The 9,749-nt window shown below is 45.9% G+C and overlaps 1 long non-coding RNA gene across 1 annotated transcript; it reads right to left on the bottom strand.

Moving 5' to 3' along the window:
• Nucleotides 1-5,087: 5,087 nt before the first annotated feature.
• LOC146584042 (uncharacterized) lies at nt 5,088-9,183 on the bottom strand. The gene is made up of 3 exons (XR_014898283.1): nt 9,025-9,183; nt 8,406-8,542; nt 5,088-6,802 (listed from the first exon to the last, which is right to left on the bottom strand). It is a non-coding gene; the product is annotated as an uncharacterized LOC146584042 (long non-coding RNA).
• Between the last annotated feature and the right edge of the window lie 566 nt (nt 9,184-9,749).

Here is a 9,749-nt window from a genome sequence, read left to right as displayed (position 1 = left end):
GAGAGGAGGAAATTTCAGGGCCTGCTAAAACTAGGAAAATTTGTATTAGTGGGAACTCATTCATATAGATGTGCTTTGCCTTTGCAATGTACCAGCACGGTGCAGCACAGTGGGGAACTTGGTGCAAACCTCCCAGTGCAGAATGGACYGAAAGGGGTGTCACTAAAGACACACCAACAGGGAGATGGTGGGGAGCTCAAGGAGGGGTATTGGTCCTGACAGTGTTCTACAAAAAGCTCACATAAGATCTTTGCATGATGACCTCCCAAGTGACTTGGACACAGKCAGCCTCAGCGTCGTGTCGGAAGCCTTGACAAAGATATCAGGTGAATATTTGCAGAGCCCTGCAAAATCCATCTGCCTTTTCATTAATGCAACAGAAAAACAGGCAATAAACCAATTATCAAKTTTTCTCAGAAAACCATCTTCCTACTAGGTTTACACAGAAGCGTAAAAAATGTAACAATTCTTCCCCTCTGATACTAGAAGCTGAAGTATCGTGCCCAGTTTGGGAGAAGCACAGTAATGCAATTCCAACATTGGAAAGCCAGTACAAGCTGTGAGTGAATGGTGCTCAGCAGTGGTTTTGGTAAATCCATCATTTTAGCGGAGCATTTCACATCTCGTTGCACGTGTTTGCAGTCAAATGCAGCACTGGGGCCAGCATTCCTGGAGAAGAGGCGGGATGGCCGAACTGTGCCAGCTTGGCCACGCGGGATGACCTGCACTCAGCTGGAAGGGGAGTGTGGCTCTGCCCTCATCGCATCTCCCTCCTGGTCCTTTGCTGCTGCTTTATCTTCATGCCATGAATAGATTCATTTCATCCAAGTGGTGATCAAGGAGGGTGAAGAGCCATTGCTACCAGGAGATGCTGAAGTGGTTCATTCCTGATTGACCTTAAGAAAAAGACCCCAAGCCCTTCTTTGCATGAAACCTGGCCAAAGCAATAATATACTCCAGAAATTATTCATCCTGCAGGKTTTTGGGTTGCTTCAGTGCTAGGTGCCGTCATGTGAGGCTTGCATGACCTTGCATTGCACCTTGGATCCCTGCCTGCTTTCTAGCTTCCTGCCCAGATTTTTGTCTTTCTCCTTGGCTCTCCTTGCAGCCTTATTCAGGAGCTCCTCCGTGTCCATGGTGGGGTCTGTCCTTGGCTTGCCTTCACCAAAGGCTGCTCCTCTGACCATGGATGTCTCAAGTTTTAGCCCTATACTTCCTTCATTCTGATTTTCAAATGAAGATTCATCAGATTTCCCTGATATGGGGAACAAGGCAAAGCAAAAAGTAGCCTGAGGAGTGTAAAGACTGTACTCAACCTCTCCCCAGAAACCTTTGCCACCTGCTTCACCTCCTTGCTCTTATATGACAACGGGAGCTCTCCTTGCCAAAACAGACCCCACAGGTATGCAGCTACACTTACAGCTGCATCAAATCCATCTCCTGGGGAACTTACTAGAGCATTAAAGTATAAAAGACCATAACTTCTGCATTCTTAAGCCATATTTTTGATTAAATTATGTAGGATGGTGAACAAACCTGAAAAGTATCTTTTATAGAAAACGATAATTCTCTATGATGTTTTTTTCCTTATAAAGAATGATTTACCTGTCTCTTGTGTCTTTGTACAACACAGCATGTGTCTGTTCTGGGTCCCTACAGCTGAGACACAGACCCCAGGCAAAGAGCTGTCCTGCGGTGTTGCGGGTGGCTCATGACAAATGGGAAGCCTTTACAGGCAGCTTGCATCTTTTTCATCTGAAAGTCTCAATATATCAGTAGCTGCCAGAGCCTAACAGACTTTCATATCTGTTATGCCATCACCTCTGCAAATGCTTTCAAATTAACAGCCAGCCAGATTTCCTTTCCCGACCAGGCAGGAAAACAAAGAGAAAAGAAGACTGAACAGAAATTATTGCATTACAGACTACCTTCTCCCTGGTCCCACTTAGCAGTGGCTTTGTAAAGCGATACGAAAGGTTGTTTATGTTGTGATGCATCTAAGGGGGTGAACAGGAGCATTTGCTCCAACATGGATCATGGCCGTTTCCTCTCTTACCTTTGCCTTTTGCTGGTGCTGGGATTGGGATCCAGCGCAATCACCCYGCACAAGCAAGCCAGGGCTGCTCTCTGCTGTAGGAATAGCTTTCGTGAGAATWAAGCATTAATTCATTAGCAATTTCATTTCCATTTTAGCCTATTACTTTTTTTCTCCTGTTTGCGTCTGGAGAGGGATTACTTTTAGTCTCTGCACATAGCTGGAAGCAGCCATACAGAGGACAGGCCTTTCTGTAGAAGCAGATCCCCTGCTCTGCTGGCAGAAACACTCTAGGAAGAATGGGATAGAAAACAGSACAACATTGCGATAGGAACGTGTTATAGGAATGTATTGCACAGCTATCCCATCGTGGCCAACACAGCCTTCCAAACAAGTAGATGTGAAGGCATGTGCAGCGAAAACCTGGAACCACGGCCCAACACTTCGTCAGAAGAAGATGCCACGATCTCAGGCCCCAGTTTTGTGCATCTAGGAAAAAGATAGTATGTCTAAAAATAATGAGAGGAGCGATATTCAAAAACCAAGAAACCTCACTTTCATGTATCTTCTCCCAATTCTGAATTCTTCTTGTAAACTGCTTCATCTAGACCCCTGGTCCTGATCAACGGCCTTCTCTGCTTGGCAATGGGAAGCGGAGGCAGTGGCTTTGCTGATGACTTGCTGCGCAAGGCTAGTGCTCTCCGTCAAGCAAGAAGGTGCTCTGAGACCTCTGATGGCTGCTGAGGGGAGATCTCGTTAAGGCAATCCCAGAGATCCCCTTTGGCTTCCAGTGTTGCAATAAAATCTACACGGGGGCCTTCATATCCTCAAAAATTGCTATGGTGAGTAATCTTCTGAGATTTGAAGTTACCCTTGTAAACATAAGCTTGACAAATACTGTTTTGTTTTTCAATATCAAAGAATTACATTTGCTTTTAATGCAATATTTAGAAATTAATAGTCAWAATATTCTGTTCCTACACGTCAGTTGGTTTGGGGAAAGGTGGTATTCATTTCAGGATAAATGATGCACGATCTGTTCTGCTAAACGATACGCTTTGAAAATTGTGTATGTAACAGATGCTAGTACACAGTTCATTTCTAAGATACGTGACTAATAATAGAGTATCTTGTATCATGGGAAACTCACGTTTTATTTCTACCTTCACTGAGAAGGGTTGCATTCTTGTACTTTTTACAACTCCTCCTAGGCCCAATTATAGCCAGCAGCAAAACTCGCACCAGCTTCGCGGGGTCTGGCCCGTGTGGCTGGTCCCATCTCCCAGGAGCTGCTCTCAGGTGAGGCAGTGCAGTCTCAGGCAGAAACGAACGCTTCGGCGGTTCGGTGTCTCGTGAAGCCGCTCCTAATTTAGCAGCTTTTTCACAGGTATAGAAGTCGCAGAGCCCTGTTGCCGGCTCACCCAGATGCACTTTTGCTGCTCTCCTGGCCACSCACCGGCGCTGGCAAAGGTGACAGAGCCATGCAAGGAAAGCCTGTAAYTAAACAAAGGTGTTTTCTTTGCTCAGAGATGCTTCTTCATCAATACGAAGTTGGGCTGGCTTTAAGACGAGAGGCGGAACCCCAAGCGAGGGGTATCGCCAGCATTTCAGCCAGACCCCTGCCTTTTCGTTTTCGTTCGCTCTGACCTGGGTCCGTCCGTGGGTCCTGTTGCTGGTGGCTGGATGGAGCTTTGAGCTGGTAAACCAAGCACAGTCCCTCGCGCCGCCCCGCACAGCGGACTCTCCGTAAGCGACTGCCTGAGTCAACTTCTGAATCAAAAGCAGGACTGAAAATGCTCCTCGCGCTCAGGGTGGCAAAGCAAAGCTGCTAAAGGGACCCAGGAGCTCCCCGCTCAGGAGATGGATGGCATGAAGCTTCTGGTGTAAGCAGAGCTGCTGGCGTTAGAGTTGCTGTTGGAAGTATTTTGGCCATTGCCCGTGCTCGCAGCAGCTCTCTGCAGGGTGTTCCTCTGCCCCGGCAGCAGCTGCCGCGTTGCCCGTATGGGCAGCCCCAGCACGCCGGGGATGGCCGCAGCAGAGGAGCTTGTCTCAAGGGCACTCCAGGGGCTGCTCCCCTCTCCTGTATGCAGCAGCTTTGGCAAACGGGGACTGCCAAGGAATAGGCTCAGCCTAGATTTATGTGGGTAAATGGTGGGGCAAAAATCAGAAGCATAGCCAATTTTATTATCCCTGCACTTCTGGGGCAGGCAGAGAACACCTTCAACCTCTTTGGACACCTGGAGACAGACCTGGCAGGGCTGTTCCTTCTTGCTGCTGTTGCACATGTAGCTTTTAGTGCTGCACAGAAGGAGATCACAGCAGAGAGAACACAAGATGCAAASTCTCTCTGCTTAGCCTCTTGGCTACACCCCAAATACTTTAAAAATTTCTGCTAGGGCTTGATTCCCCCAGCGAGTCTCCTAGCTCTCATCTCCAACTGCCACAAACCAAAGACATTTTGTATTAAACCAGCTCATGCCCATAGCGCTTTACACTTCACGGCGTGCGCGCATATCGTATAGCTATAAAAATAGGAAAACCATTGGCGCAAGCCCTCTAGCGGTCCCGGCTGGGGAGGTGGGGGCTGCTAACGCACCGGCGTGTGCAGCGAGGAGACCGCTGGGAGGACTGGGGAGAGCTTCCCTGCAGCCGGCACGCTGAAGACTTGGAAAGAGTTGAGCTAGCAGAACAGCTGCAAGAAGCAACGTGCACTGTCTATCGCTAAACTCAACGGGCCGCCAGACTTGGGTGATGTGATAGATATGCAAAAGGAGACTGTCTAGCTATAAAGTATACACAGCACATTTTGTAAATTTGCAGAAGTATCCTCTGGGTACGAGAAGCAGAAGAGCTAAATTTTGTGTTGTGTCCTGTTGCAGTGCAATCTTATTTACAGTGCTATGATTGATTTCTTTATGAGGGAAAGGAAGAAAAAAAAAGCATGATGCAAGTCATACAAGTGGTTAAATGGAAAGATGTGTTGATCTTGCAAGACAACTGGTAAATAATTTAACRAAGATCTTTAGAAAGAGACTTGTTAAAGGAAAAAAAATAGGCCCACTTTTCCTACTTTTCCAATTTGGATGTCTAAATCCGTACTGCAGCCCTTTAAAACAGCCAGACTCTGTAGGAATTGCCATAGAGAATCAGGCACAGAGTTATGGCTGCCAAATATACAAGAGAAAAATGTGAGAAACTCCGTAACAGGCAAACATGGAGTAACCTCCCTTCCCCCAGAAGAGCTCACYCCAGCCCTGGAGACTGGCTAAAACATTAAAGCAAGAGGTTTTGTCCTATACAATCTAGAGTTCGTAGGAATTCTCCAGCAATGGCTCTTATCCATAGGAAGATTCTGTAAAGCATTTGATAATTTTATAGAAACACCTCATTGCATATTTTAAGTATTCCCTTTACTGTCCTCCTCCCAGAAGCATATTAATGTCTCTAATAAAATGCAATTACAGATATAACATCTTGTGGTCACTGTGGGTACCTGAACATATGGAGAAACCTTCATTAGCATGACTATTTCAAAGCCACCGGAGAGGCTCGTGCGAGGAACATGGGTTCCTCCCCAGGAGACACCTGATTCTCAGGGAAGGGAGTGCAGGGCAATTAGTCATTGTAAAACAGTCTAATGTGGCTAAAAAATTAGGAATTGCCTAGGCCCCAATAAAACCCAGTGCTTTATATGATTCAAGATGCAGTTAGAGGAATCTGGCTAATCTTTTGCTCTCCTAGTAAATCATTCATTGAGGCCATCTGTGAAATATGAGAAGAGCAGCTTCGACCCAAGATTCCCACTTAGCAAAGCTCTTGCTAGCTTGGCCGGAAAGAAGCTTTCCTGATAAAGCCGATAGCTAGTCCAAACCCTCATGATTTCCAGCAGCAATAATCCTTCTGGGGAGATTAGAGAAGCAGCCCTTGAAGGTCCTGAAGTATGGGTGTGCATTGCAAAAAAAGGTCGTGAAAAAAAAAACAGCAGCACTTGCCAGGGGAGGGCCTGGCCCAGCAGCGCACCTCTTGCCACTTTCTGATCCAGAGCCTCTGCAGACAGGTCCCACATGCAGTCCACGAACGAGGCTGATCACATCACCCTCGGGCACCGCAGGAGCCTCCACGGGTCTCAGAGAGAGCAGCGAGGGAGGAACCTGGTATCTTGACGGCCTGGATTGCACCTTGATTTTGTTCAAGGAGGAGCATGGACACCCCTCTGGAAACTGCTCTTCAGCTCTCGCAGCTCAATCAGGAAACCAAACTTCCCCATTTCTGGGAAGTACACACCTGGGTTGAAAGAGTGTGGAGTGGGACTACTCTTTGAGGAGGAATAACTCTTCCAAAACAGCCCCTCTGATTCTCAGCAGCAGGCTGCTGGGTGTGTATCTGCTGCCTCTACCCAGATTTGAGTCTGTTTTTAAGAAGCAATTAGTCTCTCTCCACAGGTGTTACTGCTAACCTGGGACTAGAAGAAAGTCCTTAGGCAAATACTTCATAGGACAAAACAAATAAAATTTTAGCTTACTGGAGAAATGGGCTGACCACTTAATCACAGCATTCAAAAACATGAGTTACAATCTGTCTCCTCTGTGAATTAAGACAATACTATTTTTGACTTTTTTTWWWAAAAAAAATCTTCCAGTTTCCAAACTTTTAGGAGCTGCAATTCTCAGATGGCTGAACAGCTAGAAGGAACAGAGAGTTTCAAGGTGAAAGATGAGATGTCCCAGTTCCTGGAGCCAAATACTTAAAGGGAAGTGAAGTGAAATCCTAAATAGAAAGTAAAATAAGATCATGAATAACAGTCAAAGCCTGCAGTCTTACCTGGTGCTGGGCTCCCAGGGAGGGCATGGCTTGCAACCTCTCCTTATGACTTTATCTTATTCCAATGCACAGAGTGTGAGTGCCAGCCTCCCTGGCTGAAACACAGCCCTCTTCTCTGCTCCTCACTGACRGCCCTGGCTTGGGACAGAGATGCCATCAGCCACTCGCATCCACCTGCCCTGCTGAGGCTCACGACACAGTGCCCTGTGGTCCCTGTAGCACTGATACCTGGCACAGAGAAGGTTGGGAGGTCCTACCTTTGAAGACCATCAGGCCTTATGCATGGTGTAAAACCCTAGGTATTTACACTGTGGTTAAGCACCTTGCAGACAAACAGACCAAGAAGCGCAAATACACCCTCTCCTTCCCTGATACATATGCTTAAGCTAGGGCATAACTTTCTTGATTTAGCATTGAAGGCTTTGGAAAGCCTGAGCCCAAAGGACAGAGCTCCTGATGACTAAGTCAACTTTGGGAAGTGATTATGTCTTGGACCAGCACATGCCAGACAAACAGTAGTAGTGTAAGTTCCTGGGAAGCCAGTGATCCTTTTTGCTATTTGAACTTTAACCAAAGTGTGGTGTGATAATCCCTCCGTGCTGTGGTTTATAAGGTTTAAGTACTCCTACTGTTTTCCTTGGCTATTTGGTGTTTGCTGCACTGGGCCTTGAGGTCAGTAAATGTGTGGAATGCATCAACTGTTCTGCCTTCTCCCTAAAACCTTCTCAGATCTAAGCAAAGCAGCATCCCACAACCATTACACCAACCAGGTTATTAATGGTGCATTTTTTGTCGTGGAGAGAAATAAGGCTAGCAAAATTGGGAATTGCTCTATTTTGTTTTTAAAAGCCCAGAGTTCTTCCTCCCACCTTACTAAGGATATAACTGTTGAAGAAGACATTTTTTCCCCTGTGTTTTGGCTGAGGATGTTATGGAAACGATTCTTCCATTTCCAATCATCTGCAAAAAATACTATAAAGGAGAAATGGTAGGGAGATGAGCCAGCATCCTGTGTCGGAAGCAAAGGGGAGGAGAAAGGAGATGATATCCAGAAGGTAAGGGAGAGGTGCTCAGCTTCAGCCAGTCCATGGCAGGACCAGGGATGTGGTACTGATGGCTGCCCTGAGCAGAGCTGCAGTGAAGATATGCACAGGATCCACCCCAGCATGGCGGAGGTGACACAAGAATCCCCTCTCATGTCTATGGGTTTTCTGGGCTCAGGGGCAGAGGGATTTTCCATTAGCCAGGCAGGACTCGTGTTGTTCAGCAGAAAACTACTCTGACCTCCCTAGCACGGTAGACTCGTTGCATCCTCCACCCTCCAGATCACACCCAGTGAAGACAAAACCTCCTCCCTGCACAACAGCAGGAAGCACAACTTTCCTAAGACTATCTTAAACACAGAAAATCATCTAAAACCTTCCCTTTGCAAGCAGGGCATCCCTCCTGGAGCCCTTTGTGATCTAAGTTGCTTAGGAAGTAAATGAAATTGAGTAAGCCAGAGAGACATTAGTGGCTATTTCTCCAAGAAAGCAGAGCTTAATTTTACCAGGGGGATCTTGCRTCTGCCACGACCCCTCCAATGGCGCACAGGAACCCAGGAAGAATTAACCAGCAGTAAAGACTGGTTCATTCTTGCAGATCTGTGGAGTTTTTGTCTTTGTTCTTAAAAAATTATCTCCCTTCCTGGAAAAAAAAAACAAAAAAAAACAAAACAAACAAACAAAAAAACCCCAATATCTTCAGGAACTAACATGCAGCTTCTCTGTAGCCTGTAGCACTTTTCTGTTTCTCTCTAAGCAGACTAGACCTTGAGCTTGTAAACTCTTTGGAGACCTTCTCAGGCTGCAGGYAAGACAGTCAGTATGTTAAAAGTAGGCAATGTTTTGTGAGCGGTGACCTGTGAAGAGCAGGCTCCAGAAAAGGAGAGTGGAAGGGGTGACTGGGAGGAGGATTGCTGAGCTCACAACCGCTTTTTTTTTGCTCACGGTTAATATCTGTTTAGCTAACTGGCAATCGAGATCAACAGCTAGTATTTTTCCATCCAATCTAAGTGAGCTAGCAGTTGGGTTTCATTCAAGTAATTGTTCTAATGGATAATAATGTGTTATTATGACTAGAGGGCTTATTACTAGAATATTGTACTAAATTGAATAACCCGAACTCACCATATATTGTCCCTCTTGTGGGAGGTTCAGTTGTCTGAGAAGGAGCCTCAGAGAGTTGCGTGATCATCTCTAAAACCTTCTCCCCTAAGTTCCAACTCTGGAGAACAAGTTGTTCATCATATACTGAATTCAGCCTTGGAGTACCTCCAGTGAAAACAAAAGGAGTAACAACAGGAATGGATTAGGCCCAATTGCTTTCACATTTCTCCAACTTTAATTTCCAATTCCAATACTAAAGGAGGAATAAAAGAAAACGTATGGCACAATGACAATATACACACTCCAAAACGTAGGCCTGCCTATGCTGTGAGTTCATGCCTTTGGAAAGTGCACCAAGGTGAGCTTCCATAGGCTTAYCCATAAACAAAATCCTGCTGTCATCTAGCAAAAATAATGCATATTCCCTCTTCTGCCACTGTATTGTAATGATTTTTGAACAAAACAGTCAAATTCGTTCCACAGTTCTAGGCTGCTAYGCTTGAGACTTACACGACTGAAGAAAACTAGCATCTGCCAAGCTGAGGTATAAAGTCACAAGGATTTCATTTAACAAAAACATAYTGAGCAAAAGCAAAGAGTATGTGTTCTATACGAATGCCATTTTCTAGGGAGACTTATGCACAGATCAGGAGAGGGCATAATCTCACCCACAAATCCTTGATAGATCATTTCCTTGGCATCTGCAGCAAAATAGGTATGAACCAACAGAAAGCAAGCGGAAAGGA

Source organism: Rhea americana, unplaced genomic scaffold, assembly GCF_003343005.1.
Source record: "Rhea americana isolate MKP2758 unplaced genomic scaffold, rheAme1 scaffold_98, whole genome shotgun sequence".
Taxonomy (NCBI): Eukaryota; Metazoa; Chordata; class Aves; order Rheiformes; family Rheidae; genus Rhea; species Rhea americana.
The sequence above is the reverse complement of the archived record's forward strand: the minus strand, read 5'-3'. Positions and strand labels throughout refer to the sequence as shown.